Source organism: Pyrgilauda ruficollis, unplaced genomic scaffold (assembly GCF_017590135.1).
Source record: "Pyrgilauda ruficollis isolate IOZ18807 unplaced genomic scaffold, ASM1759013v1 scaffold29, whole genome shotgun sequence".
Classification (NCBI taxonomy): Eukaryota; Metazoa; Chordata; class Aves; order Passeriformes; family Passeridae; genus Pyrgilauda; species Pyrgilauda ruficollis.
Genome location: NW_024524266.1, coordinates 826,859 through 852,159, shown reverse-complemented (window position 1 = coordinate 852,159; position 25,301 = coordinate 826,859).

Here is a 25,301-nt window from a genome sequence, read left to right as displayed (position 1 = left end):
GGAAATTTTGTTGCCACATGGCTTTCAGTAGGTTACTGCTATGGCTCAGGGAGTTGCAAAGTTTGAAAAGACATATTTTAGTTAGTTCCTTTAGTCCTCAGAAATAACTCTTGTCTGCTTAGCTGATAAAATTGGTCACTATTCCTTTTATTTTTTCTTGCAAGACGTTAAACAATTTCCCCCAGTTAGATTCTCAGACCTGTTTGGTTTTAAACCCAGTGGTATCAAACATGCAGGTGTTTTTGGTTTTGGTTTGGTTTGTTTTGTTTTGGTTTTTTTTTAGATTTTTTTTTAACATGTGCGTATTCTTGCGTGTTTTAGTTTATATGCACAGAAACATCAATTTACTGATCTCTTCTTCAGGGGAATTAGGTGTCAGTATCCAGGACCATGTTGGGACAGCCTTTTCACAGCTCTTTAAGCACAGAATAAAAAGCCTTATTGATTCTACTGAAACACATAAGACATGGCTATTATTATTACATATCCATTTATCCTCTGGTGTTACATTTGTCTTACAGACAACACTCTTTACTGAGGTGTTGTCCAGACATCTAGCAAAATTCATTGCTCTGGGAGATGTGCTACTATTTGTGCAGTCTGCGTCAATCTTATTCCTGATATGAAAGGGAATATCACATTAACTTCATTTGCTACAGACTAAGTCTGCCAGGCTTGGTTGAATATATATTTTAATGTTCCTTTGGGAATTGTACAGCTTTGATGTGCCTTTTCCTTAGGACTAGTTTAAGGTCATAATATCTACCAGTATTTAATCACAGTCAATACATTCCTTTTGACTATTAAATATTTTCTGAAATGCTTAATAACATTTGTTTCTTCTCTAATAAAATATCCAAGTGCCATTTCTATTCTCTGGCACACAAGTGAATCAACTTGGGATCTGCATGGTGCAGAGATTCTGGGAGTTTATAAGGGCTTTTTTTTTTTTTTTTCTCCCAGCAGTCTCCTTCTGGGGAGTTTGTCAGTTTGCAAGCTATAATGAGTAGTAGGTTAAAAGAAAAAGGGCATTTTAGTGGAGGAGGGAATTAAAATTCAGCAGCCTAATATCAGCAGTAGTTTATAACAGGGCCTTATAAAAGGCAGCTCTGTGTCTTTTATTTTTGTGTGTGCACTTTTATTTCCTTTGATATCAGCAGGGGAATTTTCTCTGCAAGACCCATTCCCATCTCACTTTTCTGCTTTCAGATCCCTGCTGCTCAGGGTTTTCTCCTTTCATTTTGATATATGTTATATTCTTCAACCTTCCCACTTGAAGGTTGTAGGAAGCTCAATATTGCCCTTAAAATTGAGAACACAATTGGTGTCAAAACTTCTTCAAGGAGTGGCCCTGTTTTTCATATATGTTGAAAAGAATCCTTCCTCTTCCTGGGAGGTCTTGGTTGAGGTGAAATCTTCAGGACATTTCACTATGTCTAATGAAAATTGTACTAGAAAGGTTAACTTGCTCCTTGCAGTTTCATTTGTACCATATCTTTAACAAGAATGCATTTGTGTATTGTATAATTAAACAATAATAAGACAAAATTAGGGGTTTATGTATATACATCTGTCTCTAATGCTGCTGTTGATATTTAAAAATGTGTTGTAATGAATTGCTGCTGAGATCTTTGCCTTCCATGCAATGTTGCAAGCTCCCTAGTTTAATTTGAAGTCAGTTCTTTTCAGTGCTTCCAAAGGCAGACTAAAAAACCAGTTAGGTACTTCTGCAGAATGGGGAATTTCTTTCTAGATGCTGATGATAGTGTGATTAACATGTTACAAATAAAAATGGGTTTTAACCTCCCATGCCAATTCCCTCAAACTATTTCCTGGCTCTTCTTTGGCTTTTTGTTGACCCCAGGGTGGGCTGGGAAGCAGCATGCCAGGGAGGAATGTGGTTATCCCACACAACATCCAGCAGTGGCCTCCGGTGCATTTCTGGCTCCTACAAATAGATGGCACTTTTGACTTGTACTAGAGCAATTCAGTTAGAAGGATGCAATGCCTGAAAAAACCCCACTTGCTGGGGTTTCTGTAAGTCAGGCACATATTTGTTATTACTTATATAGGGGCAAAAGAAGTGAGGCAGAATCAAATAGACTGCCATGTATATCTCAGGCAATGAAAGCTTAAAAATACAAAAAACTAAACAGTAGAATGGGCAAATCAAGTACATTTATAGCATGTTTTCAGAGTCATCCTCTGGATTTTCAGGGCAAGGTGGAAGAGAATTATCTTTTAATACTGAGTTGCTTTAAATGCGAACGAGGCAATTGCCACAAAAGTCTCTTATTTCCTGCTTTTCTGGTCTACACGTGTGCACACAGAGACACATACACACGGGGGAAAAAATCAGCCTGTTGTCTTGCAAGTGTTACTTATCATATTAATTAAAATCTGGTGACACGATAACACCAGCAGCTGTGTGGGAAAGCGAGGGAAATTAACAAACGTTTGATTTGTTGTGTTGCTAATGTGACACTTATTATACAGGTCACAGTAAAACAATACCTCAGCCAAAATATGCTAATACTGGTGGAGAACTGTTGCAGTTGTAAAAACATTGATGTTTATTATAATGAGACAAAATAGCACATTACCTTTAGCAGAGTGAATTGCTGCTTCTCAGGGCAAGCATAAAGTATCTCTCAAGGTTTAATAATTAAAAAAAACCCCAAAACCACAGAGACAGAATAAAGTGAAATTGTTATACATATAAAGCCAGTAAAAAGAAAACAACCTCATGTATGAAAAGGATGTAAAGCTCTTAGAAAGTAAAATATGTAATTTCTAACAGACACAGATTAAATGGAGCATGCCTACAGCTTCTTCATTTAACATTCCAAGGAACTTTATTACAAGAACAAAAGAAAATTGTTTGGTAATATACAAGTTATGCTATAAAATACCTGTAGAACTGGAAATGTAATTACATTTCAAAATGGATCTATTAACTGCTCTTTTTCCCCTGAGGAAAACTAATATGTAAACTTATTTTTAATGGTGGTTTATATCCAATCAACCGGTTTGATGACATTTCTAAACAAAGACCTTTGGACTTTAAATAATTATTCCCGTGCAATTGTTGGATCACATATAATTGCTTGCTCTTTAGTATGTCTTCACATATTTAATTGCACTATAGTCTGGATCTGAAAGCATTTTCTATATATAGATACATAAATAAATTTACAGAATTCAATTTTGAAATAGGAGAAATTCTTCCCACAGTTGAAGTAAAATTAAGAGGATGCATTCAGCATTTTGCAGCTATTTACATCTTAACAAGAATAATTTAATTTTTACCTTTTCAAAGGTTTCTTTAATTTTCAGCCTATTTTCTCAATTATTGTACCATATTTTTGAGCCCAAGGAAGGATTTTTATTTTTTTTTTTCTTACTGTTGTTTTGATCATTTTACTGAAATGGGGTGAAGTCAACCATTTGTTTGACAGTCTTTGACAGCAGATTATGTAGATTTTGCCTGACAGAGCAGTAGTCATTCGGAACTGAATTCCGAGTGAGCAGTCTAGATCAGAGGTCAGCCTGCGGGGTACAAATGGGGAACAGATATTTCACCTTGCCATATGAAAGGACACAAAAAAGCAGACAAATCAGAAACTGGTGAGAACTAAAAGGTTAAAGCAGAGTTGATGCAATTACACAATATTTACAGCCTAAGATTGTGCTAAAGTCCTTTTGAACCTCCTGCCCCTCCAGTTCATGGAGGAAGCGGGCTCTGATTTGGAAGCATTCCCTGAAGAAGTGTAAGTGCACTCTTTAAAGATCTGCTCTGTGCCAAAATGCTAAAATATATCTGTCCTTATTTACATTTCCCATCATTCACCTTGGTTTCAGTTTCAAATTGGTATCAAAGTACCTCTGTGCACCTGCCAGAAAATAGTTCCCTATCACTCCCCTTTTTCAGAATAATACCAGCAAGGAGGGGAGGGTGGGGGGAGAAGAATGAAAAAGCTATCTAGAGCAAAACTCTGGTATAGAACCTAGGGAGAAGATATTTTGACTTTTCAGAAAAAAATTGCCATGTGCAAATATGCAATATGAAACATTGATTTAAACTATTAGAGGCAAAAAAAAATATTGGAGGGGAAAAAACCCCAAACAAACCCAGAAAAGTGTTCTATATTTAGTCCTAACTAGACCATGAGAGAAATGAAACCAATTTTCAAATATTTTAAGCTCTCAACAAAAAACTTTTTTTTTCCTTTTAGTGATCACTGTTAACAATTACATATACAAAACAAAACTTGCATGAGCATTTTAGTTGGAGATTTGAAAAGACAATAAATAGTAGATAAAAAAGGTAGTTTGTTTTCATTTTTTTACTTCTGAATTACTTGTAGTTGGAGATCACTTTCAGAGAAACATTACTGTAACATTTCTTACTTAGCCTTATCTATGACACTCATTATTTTATTAATTTTGGCCAAAGTATAGAAGTCAAAGAAGAAGAGGTTAAAGAAATTCCAGAAAGCGATCAAGTTCTGAGGGTTTTTTTTTGGAGAATCTGTATAAATTAGATGGAGCTTTAGTGAAAATCTCCACCTTATACAAGTATGAAAGGATGTCTCGACATGTTCAGAGAGGTTAAGGATACCTGAATCAATAACAAAGATGCCAAGAGAACAATTTAAATCTACTAAGTAACTAAAATCCTAAAACCATTATGTGGGGAAAAAAGAGAGAGAGAGAGAAAAGAAAACACTTAAGGCTGATGAAATATCAAGGTTTATTATTCTATTAGACTTTGACAATGAAATGAAATACACAGACCTTTAACAATGTTATTAAAATAAAATTTCAAAGCTTGATTTTTCAATCATGCAGTCAAAGAAAGGAAGACATTTTACAGTCATATCCTGTAGAGTATAGGAAAGTTCTCTGTCAAAGCTGTGTAACATTTTGATTAAGTGCTTGATAGATTATAAATATAAGTCAGAGCTAGCAAGACACTGTAATAAATGGATCGTCTAAGACTGACTTGTGATCAATTTCAAATTACAGAAGTGTGTAATATACTCATTTCTTCTCTCCATATACTCTTCTTAATGATGCCTTCAATTAAATGCATGTTATTTTGCCTGTCTGTAGGTGCTCAGTGTAGAAATGCAGACCTGTGCTTGTATAAATATATGTATACATACATGGATATACACATACATATGTTTGCTCAGCCACATCTCCTTATATACAGTCTCAAGTAGAGCCTTCTCTTCCACAAGATTTTTGTTTTGCTTTGGTTTCATTAATATTATTTTGCATGTCATTAGACTATTTAAATCAGTGGGATCCTGCTGTGGATGGCTTTTGGACAAGCAGACCAGACCTGAAACCCACAGGCAATTCCATAGGAAGTCAGTAGCAAATGCACCCTGCAAAAAGAGAGGTGCAGAGCCATTCCTATTCAATTACAGTGAGGAACAAAACACTCTGCTTTTTACTGCTGTGCCTCATTTCCACTGCAGCACAACTTTGTAAAAATTTTTTTAAGGGAAAAATATTTTGGTGTGAACTGAGCATAAGCTGATTCAGTGCTCTCAACTTTTGTTACCAGTACTGTTCATTGAAATAATATAATTTATTGATATAATTTAACCTCTCTCATATGAATTGTTTGAAAGCAACCAGTCTCTTAAGTACTATTGATCTATGCTCTATCCTGATTTTAATGGTCCCTCTTGTAATACTCTCTCTGGAACCTACTCTATTTGTCCCTAAGTACCTTAATCTAAACAATTACAATTATATGCATTATAAATATATTCCATGTAGTACCTAAAAAACTTGACTCTTAGCTGAAATTAACTAGTCATTATGTTATTCTGAAATGGAAGAAGCCAAAATGAAAAGAAATTACTAGAGAAAAAAGAGAAAATTTCCAAAGGGTTTATCTAACACTGGAGAGACAGTTTCCAGTGAAAGTTATACCACACAACATGTTTTAAATGCATACATTCAATACCATAATAAGTTTACAGTCAATTGTTGATTCATAGGTCACTGGTCACAAATTATAATCTAAAATTACTTTTTTAATGAAAAAGCTCCAAAGCTATGCAGTGTTTTCATATATCAGGATCTTTGCAATTCCTTGGGAAAGATTCTTTGTGAATGCAAGCCTGATAAATTTGGGAAGATGTTAACTTTTATTACTGACATTTGTTTGTTTAGTTTACTCTAGCATGTTTTACAGTGTATTTATAATAAGCATTAGGGCAACAATAATAGGAACTTTCTTTTTGAAATGTCACAAATGTGCCATTCCCTTAAGTTTTTCAGATATAAGGGAAGTGGCAGTAGAAAGAGGGGGGAGTGCCATTCAAAATATGCAATTTGGGGTTTAGGAAGAGTTTTTTAAAAGACCAATTTCCATATATCAACACTTCTCAGTGAGTTCCATGAAACATTTTGATATGATTTACCAAAAACAGTTTTTGCATCAGGAGCATTACAGTAGCTAATCTGCATCTGTAAAGAGTGGGAAATGGAATCACATTAGATATAAATGTAATGCAAAAAAAGCAAAAAAAGTTAATGCAACATTATGGTAGGAAATTTAAATGTACAATAGTGAGGATATTCAAAGTTACGGTTCCCACAGCAACAGCAATTCAATTTATTTACGTTGTAGCTTTATATATGTTTTATTCCTTAAAGGAAAACTGAATTATTTTTTCTCAGCTACATAGGATAACATTTACACATCAGGTAACATTTGTCTCTGAGATGAAACTGTGAACACCAAAGACATACATTCAGTAAAAGTGGATATTTCTGACTGTAGCCAGGGAACTACCTTTCTCATTGTAAGGTGAGAGAAATTTGAGAGAAGGATATTTAAAGTAGTGTGCAGTAATTTAATGCAGTTAACTCTTTAATTGATGACTTATCATGAGATTTGCTGGAAGTACTTGAATATTTCAGCTAGAACTACTCGAATTCTAAACATTAACATATTTGTGTAAATATTAAATGCTCTTAGTTATTTTGCATTTACCTTGATTGGAGACTTTTTAATGTGTTTTCTATTGAACCTTTATGCTGGTGGGATCATCCATGATATAACCTTTCAGCAAAAATGGTGAATTGTATTACAAGCTTCAGAAGAACCTACTAAACTGATTTTATCTCTCTGTTCTAAAGATAACAGATGAGAAATAACCAAAAAGCTAATTATCTGTATTTATCTGCATGCTTCACCATAATATCGGGCTTATAGTAATGAAACAGGAATCTCATTTCCATTTCACTTTCTTTGAATAAAATTAACTCATTACAAACCTATCATATCCTGCCATTAGGCTATTCCCATGTGTATCATTACTCCAATGTGGGCCCTGAACCTTCCGATTCCCCCACTGCGGATTTCTAACACACAGATTTCTAACAAGTGGCAATTCAATTGTTAACCTCTTTTTGGGTACCAATCCCTACAGAGATGCTTGAAGCACTCCTGGCTACTAAGCTACATTCAGAAATCCCAACTTCTGTCTGTAGCTATGGCACAGGGAAGCAGTGCAGCTGTTAGTAACGGGATAACGAAAGCGTTTCCATTTTATACATGAAGGTTTGAATTATGAGGCATTTGATTACAGTTTCTCCCAGGGGAATTTTGCCTTTAGTAGGAAATCCATCATGCTGGAAATGCTGTGGTATTTCTTAGGGCAAGATCGGTTAGGGCTTCTTTGGTGTGAGAGAGGTACTAGATGGTTGTCTTTAGAAGTAGAACAAAGCCAAGCCACAGGTTGGGTCATTGTCCCACCATCAGCTGTAGTATGCACCCTTGCATGGACCAGGGGATAGTACATTCCACAAACTGTTCCTAGTGGGAACTCTGATGGTTAACCCCATAAAGGTGACTTTTGTCACAGCATGTGGTCCATTTAACTGTCAGCATAAGCATCTCCTGCTCGCCTAATATGCTTAGAATATCAGAGAAGGTTAGGATCTGTCCATGCTATTAAATTGTGTATGCTTCTAGAGGTGGTTCCTGGTCCTTGGGCCAAGTAAAACAAAGCATCTTTTGCCCACCCAAACCCTCTCAGATTTAACTGAGAAATAAGGAGTTGGAGCACTCACAAACTGGTGGGAGATAAATTAATGATTTTGTAGTGTTGACTAGTCCTAGTCCTCACAGTGCTTTTACTAGCATGGGGCTTGTGTGCTAATCCCAAGGATGGCGAAAAATGTGGTACCATGAAGGTAGTTACTTGGTGCAAATGGGATTTTCATAGGTCCTGAGGCCTGTGAATTTTGGTGGCTAGCACCTGGTGGCTAGAGGGGCTGTGAAGGAAAGTGTTGTTGGCCATCCCTCTCAGAGTAGCTGTCTTGATGTCTGCTCTAATGCTTTAGCACGCTCTAGCATGCTGTGCTGAAGTAAGCCCTGGACTTTCTGTGATCTACCTAAAATTGTGTTTGTTTATCACCAGAGTTGTGCCTGTAAATCTTTGTATGCTTATATTCTGACAAATAATATATGAACTGTTCTTTGAGTGCCCTATACACACAATTGAACTGAAATTTCTGGATTGTTTGTTTATATTCTCAGCCCTGAAAGTTTTCTTCCCTTGTTAGTAAGACTTCCTTTTTTTAGACCAAAGTAAAAACACATTCATATTTCATTACTCATCATCATACTCCTTAGCAATTTTTCCTACAGAAAACAGTCATTTCACATAGGGATTAAAAAAGATTTTCACTTGAGTTTCAGCCCTGCAGAATGCAAGCAGGAGCATTTGGAGGGAGAAATGTAGAGACTTTTCCACTGGCAAATCAACTCTAAAAACAGCGTACAAGCCTTCCAAGAACCCTGCAACACAGTAATCTTGGAGAAAACAGAATGACATTATGAGTGAAAATCTATGTTTTTCTGAGTATGATAAATTAGAATCATACCCAGCTGTGGATTGTTTCCACAGAATGTTTACTAATAATTAATTATCACACACATGATATGTGATACCATAGGAATATTAGTTGTATGAAAGATCTACTAGGATGTAATAAAAATGAACACATGCATAATTCTGTTACTTGGTAAGACATTCTAAAGACAGTGAAAGATCATGAAAAATACAATTTTTGAGAAAGACATAATGTCTAAATTAATGTGTCTAGATATTCCTAAACCAGTAATCTTCAGAGTAGACTTAAATCCTTTAAAAATCTGAAGTTGTAAAGATAAACTGTTAAGATACAGAAAGAGATAATGAAATTACTAATTTTAGTTCTACAGATTTTACAGAAAACAACTGAACATGTTATGAGCTACTATGGACTAATTTAAAACATCGTAATGTATATGGCAATATAAAACATTTGTTATAGCTCTATAAAACTCACACAACATGTTTCAGAGAAGCAAACATACATATTATGCTGTTTCCAATGTAATAATTTAACTTTACTTGTAAGAGAGAGTTGTCTGTTTCTTCCAGCAAAATATCACTTCTGGTTTAGGCAAATGAGTTGAGACAGAAAATCATGGTTAATCAGTTTTAAAAATTAATATTTTTTAAAGTCATAGTTTAAAGCTATATTTGGGATTGCTGGAGCTTTCAGACATTTCCACATAGATGACATTTCCTTTTCTTTGAAGATACCAGTCAGAAAACCGTGGATAAAAATACAAAATTATTCAAATTTCTCCAGTTACAAATAGTGCTTTCCACAGTGCCTTATGAAGGGGAGCTCCTTACAGAGAAATTGGAGTTGCTGAATCATCTAGCAGGAGCCACCCTGTGGACTTCATTCATAAGGAGAGGGAGTGAGTGACCACATCCTCTGGAATGTTAATGCAGAGGATTTGGTTCAGGCTTCCTGGTTCAAGGCAGTTTGGGGAAGCAAGGAGTGTAGAGGGAAGACACGGAGATCAAGACCCAGACTTGCCTGGAGCTGTCACAAGATGACATTTATGGCAGTGGCACTACCACTATTGCAAGGACTGGGGAGCAAAGGCCAGATGGAGGCTTTTGCTTGTTTTCCACAAAAGCTAAAGCAAACAGACTGCCTGCTGGAGATAATAGGGAGAATCACTCCTATTTTTGAAAAGGATAGAAAGGAAAACCCAGGGAACTACAGATTGTGAGACTCACCTCTGTGCCCTCCCACAGCTGACAAGGGCACACTAGCAGATGTCATCTGCCTAGATTTTTGCAAAGCCTTCAACATGGTCTCATGTGACATCCTTGTCTCCCAATTGATTTGAATTTGGAGGGTGGACTTTGGTGAACAAGGAGTAGGCTGGCAGCCAGAGAGTTTTGGTCAACAGCCTTATGTCCAGGTGGAGGCCAGTGGTAAATACTCACAGTCTGTCTTGGTTCTTTTTAATAGCTTCTTCAATAACAAAGACAGTGGGATATAGTGTCTAGATCCAACCTCAGCAAATTTGCAGATGACATGAAGCTGAACAGTGCAGCTGACACAACAGAAGGATTAAATGCCATTCAGAGGGACCTGGACAAACTTGAGAAATGGGCCCACAAGATCCTTCTGAAGTTCAGCAATTCAAAGTGCAAAGTTCTGTGCCCAGGCTGGGGCAATTCCAGACATGAGCACAGACTGGGAGATGAACTGATGTTGCCCAGAGAAATTATGGATGCTCCATTCCTGGAAGTGTTCAAGGCCAGGTTGGATGGGCAGCCTGATTTAGTGGGTGGTATCCCTGCCATGGTGGATAGGTTGGAACTAGATGATCTTTAAGGTCCCTTCCAAACCAAGCCATAGCAAGCAGAATGAGGACAGAGAACAGCATAAGGTTAAAAAAACACCAAACGAACCAAATGCACACCATAAAAGTAAAACAAAGATTGATTATAAAAGTATTGATTTTAGAAGACCAGCTATAGCTCAAAACTTGGAAACTTTTTGTGTATTACTTCAGAGGCAAATTTTGCAGTTTGGTACAGGAGATTAGCTGAGAGGACCATAATTCTCCATCCTAAATTCACATTTCTAGAGGCTGGAAGAAATAAGTCAGGAGACTCTCAGCTGCATCACTCCCAGGTGTTCCTTCCCTTGGCCCTCATGCAATCATTAATTTTGGACACCTGTTGTCCCAGGGGTTCTTCAGGACAACTTCACTACAGGAAAGGTCTGCTTTGTGAGTGTCTTCTGTATTTCAAAACATAAAAACTTAATCATAGTCAACTGCTGCATTAACTTGCACCAAGCACAGCCCTCTCCCAAGAGTCTCCCTTGTGTCAGGGAAAACCTTGGGTAGATCATGGTCATTTCAAGTCTGATTGAGTCTAGAATATCAGTTGCATTCTCAGTATTGTGATAGCAACACTTAGTAATACTAAGTGTGTTTACTAGTGTCTAATCATCATAATCAGGGAAATGAGACATATAAATTTGCCTACATTTGCTATTGGTTAATAAAAGGTACAGAAGTTCCATGGTTAGGCTGGCTATTAGACTCTTTGTGGTGAATTTAAGTACACTGTTAAGACTTTCCACACAAACATCTGGAGAAAGGGTGGGCAGTTTTAGAAGCCTTGATGAATGCCAAGATGAAACATTTTGTGTGTTACTTTCAGGATTCCCAGCTTGCCCTGGGGTACTCATCTCTGTTGCTGGACAGAGGTGCCTCCTTGCCTGTCTTTAAACTCTTTCAACATATTTACGCTGAAATATGAGCAAAGTAGCCACTGGTTTTTCCCTCGTTTATATTAAAGTTTATATGAGTTTGAAAGCCAAACAAAAAATGTTAACTATTCGATCAACCAGAAACTCAGTAGTTTTGGATTACACAATCAACAAATTAGCAGCACATCACATATTTGAATTTATCTTTGGAGGTCAGGATAGACAACCCAAATACTTTTAGTAGATGGAAGAAGGTCCATCTGGTCTTACGGGATTTATGATTAAACATATTTATTTCTAGGCGATTTTTATACTGTATTGTAATTTCATATTTTCCAGATGGTAGCTATACACTTCAGATTCACTCATCATAACTCCTATAGATATTTTGTTTCCTTTATCTCTCTGTACTGGCTGTAAGCCCCTGCCTGTGACATTTTAGGAATGAATTTTATCAGTTATGCTAAAGACCTTACAGATATTTTGGTTTATATTTTCTATGTTCTTAACCTCCTTTAGAGTCTGTTCCCATGACTTGGTCTTAAGTAACCATATCTGTCACACTGACTTAAAATTTATTGCTCTGAAATCAGCCATTCCTGATTTTTTTTGGATGGAAATGGTTAACATACTGCAAGCACAGGAATAGTGCTTGCCCCATTAAGCTCAGCCTGTCCAAAGCACTGGTGAAAATCTAAAGCCAAGAAAACTTTTCTCCTTTCCATCTATTGTTTAGAACTTGCTGCTGACAGCCCTTTCCAGATTTGAAAAAATACTCACTTTTCTTGGTTTCATTCCACTGACCATACAATTAACCTACTTGGCTAGTGTCTTTTTTTGATTAATAACTTCTTATTTTATCACTGCAATGCATAATTGTATTTAGTTTCACAGTGTTGCTGGGATTTCCCTTGAAATTGTTCTGATTTTTTGAAGTCTTTCCAGAGGCAGGAAGGACTTGTCTTGCATTATAGATATTCTCCCTGTGCCCTTTATTTTGGTATAAACTTCTCTGGGCTTGCCAGCCTCCTTCAGTTCTGAAGCAGCATTTCAGTTTTCGCTTTCTTTCTCTTGTCCTTCTAAAAGGGGCTGGATTTCCTTTTTTACAATAAAGGTAAGCATTCACTCCCAAACCCATTTTTAAACTGATCCGTTAGCAAATTATTAATGTATCTGTGAGATCTGTGCATAAATCGAATGCATCCTGTGCTTTTTACAGCCTACCCAGGCTAACAGATGCAATCAGTTATATCCTTGGCTAGGGACAGTGGCTCATAATAAATTAATTGTAAATTTTCACAGTTATTTACAGGTGTAGATGTCTTCCTAGCATTAATAATTCTGCCCAACATTTTAGATAAAACCATATTTTTAAACATAGTATGGATAGGAATATGTAATTAAAAACCATAATAACAATGTTGTCTTTTTCCTTTTCAACAATTTATTTAGCACTTGCTGTTGAAAATCCTTTCCAGGTTTGAAAATATACACACTTTTTTTGTTTCATTCTACTGACCATGCAGTTAACTTACTTGGATAGTGTCTTGTGCTGATTAATAACTTCTTATTTTATCACATGGATGAATAATTTTATCTGTATAATTTTAATAGAGACCAAACATAATTAACTATCTTTTATAATAATAGTGATCTTTCTTATATGTCAGCATTTAAAAGAGTACTTAGAATTTCAAGACTTTTTACAGCCCTTAAAAACTCGTATTAAACCTGTTCACACGCATTGAAAATCTCAGAAACTGATAATGATAATAGACGAAACTCCTACTTTGAGGCAATAGATAAACTCCCTTTTATCTTTCGTATTTCAAGTATTTATTTAAAAATGGGCTTAAGAACCTTATACATTGTCACTAGTCTAAATTAAGAAAGAAGTGCTTGAGCAATTGATTTATTTCATAAATAACAGCTGTAGAAATAGATTCACATGTGATTACCAAAAACTGATAAAATAAAATTCCTTAACATTGATGTAGCATTAAGAAGCAGGCCTTATTTATTTGGGCAAACGCACAGGGGACATCAACCGAAATTGTGATGCTGAGTATAGACAAATGTCTATGTATATGTCATATTTTACATAAGGAACGTCTAAATAAATTTCAGTTATGAAGAATGATGTTTTTTCCACACAATGACTGCTGCAGGAGGAAGTTCAGCACCTCTTGGCTGTTACCATGTAAAATCTGCATCTTTGAAAAATAGTTTTGAATTCTGAGGGAGGGTGATATCAGCAATGGGCCCACAATAATGGCAGCCAGCCTGTGGTAAGACCCTTCTCCTTTCCTTTCTAGGAAAAAGAATCAACACTTAACAGTCAAACATACTTCTGCCTGCTCAATGTACAGACATAAAATATCTTCTCTGAAAATGTAACACTGGTGATAATCTTGAAAACAGTTGTTCAGGCCATTTGGAACTAAACACTTGCAAAAAAGTGTTTTATCATCAAAAAGCATTGTAAAATTTCTTGTTTCAGAACCAATTATTTGTACTCTTTTAAAAAGAGCTAATTCATTATTAACAAATTTTAAAGATTGTTTTCCCTTACAGAGTCAAAGCTGGGCCTGCTACTGGGTAGATGAGGTTGCCAAGGGCTAGGACACGGAGTCTAAGTGATGGGAAACAGTAGTGGAATTAGTCAGGAGACAGGCACATGGTCAAAAGAAATGGTGATGTAAAGGAGTAACTCCTTCTCCCACCCAAATTGTAAACCCTGTCTCAATCATTTGCACGTGGAGATCTCATGCCAGTGCACTGTTGAGGAGAAATTGGAATATCTGTCTAATACTCAAGGCAATATCTATTCTAATAGTATCATGTTTGAAGCATCATGACAGGCACATCTCATACACTATTAGGTGTGTCAAGTGTATCTATATTATACTAGATTAAAATGCATGCCCTATATTACTAATAAAGATACCAATTAGTAGCACGTATATGGGTATTAAAGTGTAGGACTAACTAAATAAATATGCAGGCTGGGTGCACATCTGGAATTAAAAAAATAAAAGGAATGATGATGCCGAGGAAGTGCAAAACCTGTAAATTCTGAAGAAGTCAGAAAAAATCAGCATCTCAAAACTCCAAAGTACAGAATCCTGGAAATAATTTTCTCAAAATTGAGTGAGACATATAGACCAGAAATTGCTTCCAGGCCAGAGAGAGATTAAAGTTGGCTAAAGATATGTAAGTTAAAAGCAAGAGATGTTGGAAGGAATGTTGAGGAGGAGAGTCTTAGGGTAGACAATAAAGTAACAGCACAAGAGATTTTTAGGGGTAACATTTGAAGAAAGCTGATGAGGGAAATTAGGAGATAAGCCTTACAGACCAAGTCTATTGCAGGGAGGTTTGTGGATTTTGAGAGAATTTGATGGTGGTAGATAAAAATGTAGAAAGTCAATAAGCCACAAGGACTTCTCCCAGGGGTGTTCTACTACTCCAGGCTCATCCGCATGCAACCATGACAGAATCACGTGTTAATGAGGGAGTGTCACTATTCATACCATGCCTAGAAAGAGAACAAAATGCTGGACCAAAGTAGGTCATTTAGACTTGTCATCAATTAGAATTGAGGAACTGCCACCTCAAACCTTGCTAGTCAAGTCTAAAATGAACTTGAAAGATTAAACCATAGGAAAGGAGATTCACACAGAGACATCCATGATTTCTGTTGATACTCCGTTTTCCAACTGACTACCTTGTCCCAGTCAAACCTTTTTTTTTGTGGTGAACTTTCTTGTGATTTCAAATGTGTCTTTTCTGAATAACAGCAGCAGCTCCAGATCTCTGCTGAGTGTGCTAATGAAGGTGGCCCTGCTGCTCCTGCCTGCCTTGCCAACCCTGGAGCTGGCTCTTCCAAAGCAGCAAAGGAGCTGCTTGGAGACCAAAGTGGGACCTCTCATTGTTAGGATGCTTTGCCATTCTCTGAATGTTTTGTCTATTTATTGTATTTAACTTACTGTGGCTGTGGTTACTGAGCACATGGAGAAATGAAGCAAGATGCATATTTTCTTTGTAGTAGTAGGAATATTATGAAGTAATTTTCTCTTTTGTGTAAGGGGAGTATGAGTTTTACTCAAGGAGTTTTTTCTTCAACCAAGGCAGTGACAGGCACAAAATCTGAATGAGTCTTTCTTTAAACTTTTTCACATCTTTGAAATAACTGTTTCTTTCAGCTTTGAGTAACATCACTGTTCTAAGAGGATGAAGAGGGAATTGATTCCCACTTCTAACCAGTTCCTACTTTCTGCTTCCCCTGCCCAGCCACCATGAGACTTTCTCTAAGGATCCCAAAGACTATTCTGAAAATAGGGTTTCATCTTGAAACAAAAACATGGGTCTGTATAAGGAGAAAGTAATAAGTGAAGATTGGTAGATAATTTTTTTCCTTTTAAGAGCTAGTATCCAATACATTTTTTGTGCCATATGTTTCCTCCTCTGACTCATTTTTGGAAATTAGCTTCTAGCCCAATATTTATGGTTAGATACAGCTACCTTTATAGATGATAACAATGCCCTGTGTGCAGCTATCCAATATGAGGGCTTTCTTCCCACTTCTTCTGAAGATAGTTGAAATTCCCATACAAACATTCTTTGACATTCAGTGCTGAAGAAATTTATAGTGTCCTGTGCCAAGACAGAATACAGCAGATGAGCAGCCTACTCAAGTCATAAGTGAACTTGCATGCAGTAGAGTGTATGCACTAGAATGGCTTAATTGCAAATTTTAATACATTACATGAGAGGACAAAGAAATACTTTTTGTATACAAAATTTTTGGTATTGCTGCATTTAACTAATTGAGTCTGTACTTTAGCAACTCTTCCTCTCTGGTGAGGAGGCATTTACAGAGAATCCTAGAAGAGTTTGGGTTGGAAGAGGCCTTCAAAGGCTTTCTACTCGAAACCCCCTGCAATGCACAGGGACGTATTTAACTTGATCAGGTTTCTCAGAGCTGTGTTCAACCTGGCCTTTATGCTTACAGGGATGGGGCATCCACCACCTCACTGAGAAACAAGTTCCAGTGTTTCGCCACTACATTTCAAAAAAAAAAATTTTTTTTAGGGCATGTCTAGCATAAATCTATCCTCCTTTTGTTTAAAAACATGACTTGACCTCTTTTCCTGTCACTGCTAAAAAGTTTGTTCATGTCTTTTTTACAAGCCCATTTTAGCTACTGGTAGGCTGCTATAAGGTCTCTCTGGAGCCTTCTCTTCTCCAGCTGAATAATCCCAGGTCTCTCAGCCTGTCTTCACAGGAAAGTGCTCCAACCATCTGATTGTATTTGTGGCCCTTCTCTTGGCCTGCTCCAACAGGTCCACACCTTTCCTGCGCTGAGGGCCCCAGAGCTGGATGCAGCACTGCAGGTGGGGTCTCACCAAAGAGTAGAGGGGAAGCATCCTCTCCCTTGCCCTCTTGGCCACGCTGCTTTGCATGCAGCCCAGGACTGCTGGCCTCCTGTGCAAGTGCACATTGCCAGCTCATATCCAGCTTTTCATTTCCCAGCCCCCCCCAAGTCTTTGGTTGGCAGGGTTGCTCTCAATCCCTTCATCACCAGCCTCTATTGATACTTTATTACTGATTTTCTTTTTACTATTCTTTACTTAGTAACTCCCAGTTTTTGGGGGAGGAGGTGGCAGCAAAAAAGGCCATTTCTCCTGTGGGAGCTTGTTAATGACTCATAGAAATGTGTGCTCTTATTGGGAAAAAGTGCTTTCCCTGTAGTTAATCCTACAGAAATGTGGGGTGAAGTCCCAAGACTGCAATACTTATTTTACATAAAACATCAGGTTACTCCTTAAATAGCAGTCCCAGAAGCGCAAGGCACTTTATTATCCATTAAGTTACTTAGCATCCACTATATTTTTTTTAAAGTTATTTTCCCAAGAGGAATTCCTAATATATGGTATTCCAGCACAGAGGAAAAAGAGAAAAGTATCTACAGCAAACAATCTTCTGCCAAATTTAATTCTTATAATTTAGGAAGTGTCATAGTCAGCAGTAGGATTGCTGTCAGTTCCATATGCCTCTCTAAATCTAAGATGTGTTCTGGACTCTGGATGGACAATATGGCAGAGGTTTTTTGCTTTTTAAAAATGAGAATGGGAAATACTTATTTCTATGTTTTCCCAAAATACTTCTGTAGCAAGTGTTTTTTCTGTGTTAGTTTAGAGTGGGCAGCCCTACAGGTAGGCATGTATATCAGAAGGGCAGTTGGGCAGTGGAGAACAGAAGGCAGACCAGGGACAATTTTTGACATCTTTTAGGCAGTGCAGAATCTCTGTGCAGAATCCTACTAGAAACCTAATACAAATGAAGGGATCTAGTACTAGATTATGTACATCAAAAACAAATGGGCATCTTTTAAGTTACTCCTGAAAAATAAAGATGGGTGGAGAAGTGGTTATTCACATTCCCTCAGATGTCTACCAGAAGTTTTACTTTCTGTAGGTGTCATATTTGGCTGAAATGAGTCCTCTGCTCTGACTTGCCAGGCTCCCTGTGTGGGCTGTCCGGTAGACACACAAGTCTGGTTGCTCAAAAGTAGAGAAATTCAGTTTCACAAGTTTTCTGCTAAGGCAGATATGAGCTCAAAATTCTTCTATTTTCCATGATGCAGCAAACAATCTAACATGATGAAGAAAATATGAGGGGCAATAAATTCTGGAAAGTAAGAGAATTAGTTATTGATTGTAATGGATACATAAAGAGGAGAGCCTGAGCTTTACAAAATGAATTGAGCAAAGGGGAAAATAAAAACTTCTTCCAAAAGGAGAAGGTGAAACTTGACAAAAACTGCTCACTCAGGATTACATTATGAACTTGAAGTTAATACCATCACTAACAGCATCTGGAGAAATATTTTTTTCCCATTACTGTTAATTTTAATTGGTACTATTTTTATTTTAATTAATTTATCACTAACTCTGTTGGCTTTCAGTTGTTGAAATCATCAGTATGCCCAGATTTGCTTAGTTAATAAAGTGATAATGTATTACAACAGACACACAATAACTATCTTTCAAGGCCTGCTCCAAATTATATGAAGTTCAAAGATAAAGTTGTATATGACCGGATTTTGTTGTTGTTATTGTTAAAAAAACTATTTCTTCAGCAAAATTTCCTAATATGAAAAGGGGGTTCTGCTGCTACAGAAACAGAAAAGTTCATGGTAGCCAAAGGATGCTGTTCTGATTGATAATCTCCTTTTAATCTTTCTTATGCCCCTTTCCTGTCAAACTGGGTGGTGCACAAAGGTCAGTGCCTCTGTCTCCCTTTGAACTGTTACAAAGTCTATCAAGAAATGTCTTGAAAATCCCTTCAAAGATGATGCAGAGTTAGCTAGCTACTTATTTCAGTTCTCTGGAAAAACAAGACAGACATTAAAAGAAGCAAGTCTCTGAATTAAGGGAATGAACTTTTGGGAGTAGGAGTAATCTAAATTACTAAATGTTAATATGCTTCTTCACAGCTCAGAGGTTTGTATACCCTTTTCAAGATCATGCCTGTAAAATTGATGTCAAGACAGGAAAGCAGGGATGTTAGTGCGCTGTTAATGCTCAATCAGCAGATTTCAGTCAATCCTAATTTTAAATCTCTTCATTTGAAGCTTTGTGGAATGCAGCATTATCAGATCACTAATCCATGATGAGAATGTTACTCTGTTTGCCCCAATAGGAATGATCATATTAAAAACAAAAAAAAAAAAATTATAAAGCACTCCAGCAAGTGTCCTAAACACTCTCAATGAAGTGAGGCTGCCATGCCTACCGTGACAGCAAGGTTTTTCCCCCTCCTTATTTTGTTAATGGTTAGAGTTTGAAATAACTCAGTTCAGCACAGTCCATTTCCTTTCAGGTTCATTTCTTCATGATGCTACAGGAGGACTAACTTCCAGCTTCCAGCCACCCACAGAAGGTGCAGTGTAGTGCATCTGCTTTATGTGCTTTGTGTACACAGTGGCTGCTGATTGTATATTATTCACCAACATACTAACTACAAAGGCAGATAGTTGCCATGTTTGATAGGTTAATTTTAAAGGAGTTTTGTTAGCAAACAAGTCTTAGAAATAAAGCAGAAAGATGCCCAAATTTGGTTTCAGCCTCTCCCCCTTTCCCAGGGAGGAGCTACTTGCCTCTTCAACAAGAATTCAAATGAATTGAAAATTCCTTCAGAACTGACAGCCCAAGTGTAAGAATGATAAACGGCTTTGGCCTTGATGATTTTTATTAAGCACTAAATGTCACATTTAACCTGCATTACTGAAAGCAATTACCCATGTATCAACAGTCAAGCAGTGCAGAGCTAGACGCCTGAAGCAGTAGCATTATGCTCCATCTGGGAATAAGGATTTTCAATTAGAAGGCAAATAGCTGGAGAGGGGATCAAGTCCTCCAGTGGCTCCCAAAGGAGGTCTATGAGAAGCAAAGTCTTCATATCCAAGTAATCGCAGGCAATGTCAACAGAGCATTCCAAACCATCTGCTGCCAGAGTGGCGTTTACTTTATCAAATCTCAATATTTACAGAACACTGATCAGCTCATGGGACCAGGATGGCTCACTGCCAGGGTGTTCTGGGAAATTCATTTTAAGGTGTGTTTCAGTAGGCTAATTAATTTACAAGCACCTGTTTCATCACTGGGAGCTGTTAGCACACCAGATGAGCAGCAGCAGGGGAAAGGGACTTTTTATCCTAGCTAAATTGAATTCAATTGATGTTCATTTACTGATGGCACAGTTGTAGTTTAATGTGAGCATGGCCTAAAGTCTTTTTGTTTATTAATGTGTAAGCCAGTTTAGATAGTTTATTATTTACAAATATACTTTGACTTCAGGAGACCTGTGAGATTTTAAAAATTAAATATAGCACACACTTTTCTGCAAGAAATAGTATGTGTGTGTGTGTGTGTGTGTGTGTGTGTGTGTAAAATCCTATTCCATTTTGGTTATTTGTGGGACTTTTTCCAATTCTATGTTGTTTAAAAATAAAAAAAACAACCAAACCAGCTTTTTCTGTTAAAGATGGACCTAACTCTGTTGGTGCATTATTCAGAAAGTCTCTGTGAAGGAAATATCACGTTGTAAAGCTCTTTGGATCTAGCACTGGTAATCATGTCACCCAAATTCAAACTGCTCTGGTGTGCTAGACACTGAGGTTCCTAACTTCTGTCTCAGATCCCTCAATCAACAAAGGAACTAGAATAACTTATTACTATGTTATAAGTAACATGCCTTGACATCAGGGAGTCAATTTAGAATTAATTAATTCATGTTTGAATGTCATTTTGCAAATGGAAAGTTCAGGATAGCCTAGTTAAGACGTGACAAGTGGCACAGAGGAGTGATTTGTAAAGGTAAATTAATCTTTTTTGTTTCATAAGTATGTTGTTTGAAATTACAGCTTTTTTTCCTGTCTAGCTGCAGATTTTCCATAATCTCTGTATACCACCCCAGTAACAGCCAAGAGGTACATTATTTGGAAGAAGAGCCTTTTTCCAAGTTAGTTGGAATTTTGAACAGAGTATTTTCACAGAAAACTAGACAGATCATAGTGAAGACACAGAATGAGTTGCAAACTTTATTTTGCTAAAATTTTGGAGTGATGGCTTTGAGAAAATAAATCAGAGAGTAACTTGAGAAGAACTTGTTTAAACGTCTGGATAAGGTTTAAGAGGCTTGGAACATCCTGGAGCTCTTAAACTGTCTCTGGCTTTCAACAGATCTTTGTCATTCAGGTCTCACTTGGTAAAATCACAATAATATTAGCTGCCCCACCAGTCTTGTTTAGTGTCCTTACACAAGGCATTGGTGACTGTGTTTGTCATGTGCTGTTACAGCAGTTTGCAGCTTTCTGCTCCAGTATCATTTGGTTCCTCTTGACACTGCAGTAATACAAAGAGAATTATGATAATTTTTTGATGGTAATGTCAAGATACCCCAACCCAATTCATATTGGCTACCTCTTATATAGTACAATTACTATCCTTTTGAATTGCTGGTCTAGATCTTTACACTGTGCGTCTATGGTGCCTGTATGAGATGGAAAAAACAGGAGAAGGTATAAATAGCTCAGATGGAAGCTCATCTTAAATAGATTCAGATTAGAAATGAAAAATGTAATTTTTTTTATTTTGATAATTATCTAGTCATGAAATATTTACAGGGGTCTAATGGATTGTAAGTCTTTAGATCAAAACTATTTATATCTCACATACCTTTGCTTGGGTTCAGTAATGAAGACCTTGATGAGGAAATCCTACTGTGTGCTGAAGATAGAACAAGTGTATTTGTTTTCTCTTTGCTTTGAACTTCAGGTCCATGCTTCTGTGGTAAATTTTGGGCTATTTCAATGAACAAAAATTATTTTAAAAAATGATTATTCTTGTATTATGTTATATAATGGCCTATAGATATGTAGAGGCTGAATCAGATTCTGTTATGGGAGCTTTGAAGGTCCATGAATGGGAAAAACATTTGAAACTACTTTTCTAGTGAATTAATGGTGGGGTTTTGCTTTGAAATTAATTCAATAATTTTGTATTTCATCCTTTGGAAAGAAGGAGAAAGAGTCTGGTCTCCTTTCTGTCCTAGATAGAATGTGCTCCAAGGAGCACTGCTGCCCTGGGGCAGCAGTGACCCTCGAGTGTCCATGGCATTTCATAGGACAGGCTTGTCCCTGGCCCATGCACAGGCACATTCCTCTGTCAGAAATCTCACTGGGGATCTTACAGGATAGTCATAGACATTTGTTTGCCACTGGCTAATTGCACAGGCTGCCACAGACAAATAGAATATTCACTCAAATGATGAAAATATTGCTGTCTACAAACATGCAGCACTACTGTAGTATTAATTTTTTTTTTTAGGACTGCATAACTGTTATATGGCGAAGGAAGTTTTCTTTCAGTGTAAAATGTTTGCATTTGTTTGAAATTTGCTCCTTCCATGGTCCTGAACTCATGTCAGTATGTCTGAATCCAGTGTGTCTCTGGATCCAGTTTGACAGAAAAGAGCTTATTTGCATTTGTTATCCATTAGCTAGAGGGATTTTTCTGAGATACTTGTTTAAGCATGGAGGTCTTATAAGTTAGCTTGTTTACATATTATTGGTGGAGCAAAATAATGGATTGGAAATACTTGCAGAAAGATGGAAACCTTTTTATGAGCATCGACAGTTTTCAACCTTATGATTATGCCATAGCCATGATCTTACCCAGTTTCTCAAGTACAGAGCAGTGTGTTGGGATTTACTTGTCCTTTTCTTATCTTTGTGAGCAGAGAAGGGAATTTGCTAAGTTGTTTTTCATGATATGGTGTGATGGTGTAGTGGTTTGGGTTCCATTTGGGTTTTATTTTTTTAAACACGTGTCATTGTTCTCCTCATCTCAGGCTGTTTGTGTGCAGTCATAATGGGGTATGAGGAGCATACCTCATGTGGAAAATGAAGGAAATTTAGTAATGCCGTAAGACTCAGAGGGGGTCTTAAGTTTGCTGAACATCTGAGATATGGATAGCTGAACATGATCACAAATTTTTTGCTTATAGTGTGTTGAACAAGTGCTTGGATTTGTGCAAAACAGAAGATGCCACATTTCAAGGAGCTACTGTAGTCTAATTCATTTGCTTTAAACATCATGCACATTTTATTTTGAATTTCAGAGGGCATGTTCATCAAAAAATTTCAACATTCCAAGGAAGAGAATATGACTCTTCAAAAATGAGAAAGCTGTAGTTTTTTCAAGACAGTGGGATTTGATTTGACTTCTTAGATCAGAAAAAAACACCTTTGAAGAGGAAATGGCTAATGGGACACATTATCAACAAATTAAAAGACTGGTCTGTGGTTCTAAATATATGGCAGTGGTCATTGTAAAGTCAATTGTTTATACTTAAAAACAGTCTTTTCTTTCCAAATCCTTCCCAGTTCAGTGAGAAAGAATTATTTATTCTGCAATAATATTTTTCTCCATATTTTAATCAGTGCAGTGATGGATATTTTGCATTTGAAAGAAATTTCAGCAGAGTTGTATTGCAGGCAAATTGAGATAGAGCAAATTGTGACTTTTTAGGATCATTTTGGTATATCTTAGGTCTTCAGAACAAGATGAAATTGTATTCATGTACAAAGAGAGTAGCACCAATCATTTAACATGCACATAAATACCAAGAGTAAAATCCTGGCCTCTCGGAAGTCAATGCAAAATGTTTCACAGAATCTAAAATTTTACTCAGTAAGTTTTGAGAAAAGATGTCAAATTTTCTTCTGCAGTATTTATCTTGAAATAATGTTTTAAATGTGGTACAGAGATTGCAGAGAATAATGTGGTCAGCCAGCCTGGGGTTGCCAGCCAGCAATTCACGATGTCAGAGGATGAAGGCGGCACTTACAGTGCACGTTACAAGTAGTGACAGCTACATAGCAGAAAATAGACTGGAAATACTATTAATTCCCCCAAAACCTGATGGTATCCAACCACTACAATCATGGATTTGTGCCAGGTATTTTTTGACAAGCATGTTAGCCTGATGATTGCCCTGCACTCTTGTGGTGTTTTATTGCTCTTTGTTTGCATGCACTGGGACACATCTTTATTTGCTAGTGAAACTCAAGAAATGTTTAAAATGTTTCAGGTTTAGCAGAGCCAATTAAAAACTGTAGGAACAAAGTTGTGTATTTGTTCAGTTTTGCTGTTTATTGTAGTGGAGGTCAGTTCCTTGCAATGCAGAAAATACATACTCACCCCTTAAATCCTGGACTTTGTGTGGCTGTAGACTTGTTCAAAGAGAAGTCACTAAACAGCTTTAATTACTACATATGGAAGTCTGGCTTTGTTCTCCCCTGAGACCTAGAGGTGAAAGAATGTATATTTAACTTTTAGCAGAGTCTGTAATCCTTCACTCCCCATTGTCTGCTCCTTCGTTCTGCTCCAGCACCCTTTCACAGCCTGGCTTCCACAGTGCTCTCTCAAGGGTGATTCAGCTTACTGTAATTTTATTGCTGGTAGTTCTGATTTATTTAATGGGATTTGTTTTACTTTACAATATTACTTTAAGCTCTGATCTGTTGTAGGATAAAAATGTTATTATGACAGTGTTAGCTTCTCTGTAAATTACAGTGCCTTGAGGATTGCGTTTTGAGACTACATGTAAACACTTTACAGAGCTAATAACATAGATACCATATGTAAAGCTTGAAAAATATTTAAATAGGGCACATTTGAAGGAATAAAACAATCAAAAGGCTTTTTGGGGGATAATGTAGATTACACTGAATTGTTTAGACTCAATGTACAGCTCTTAAAACATAACCCATATACCATCATCCATTTTCCCTTTTCTTCTTGCTTACCTACAATTTATTTGAACTATTCTAATATGTTTCCAGCAGAATTCCTTTACAGTAATTGACGAGATCTCTGGGATAATGTCTTTGGAACAATAACCTTTCATTTACATTTCATGCAACGATCATGAGTCATTTTTGTTAACAGGCTTGCCTAGAAGAAAAACAAAAATTCTACAAAAATGAAAACAAACAAGCTAGTTAGCTGTTTAGACAGAAATGTTCCACCTTCTCTGCTGGCAGTGATATTGCCTCAATGTTTTTGTTGACTCCAAATGGGAGGTTTTAATCCCTTTGCAAGGAAAACAGCTACAAGGAT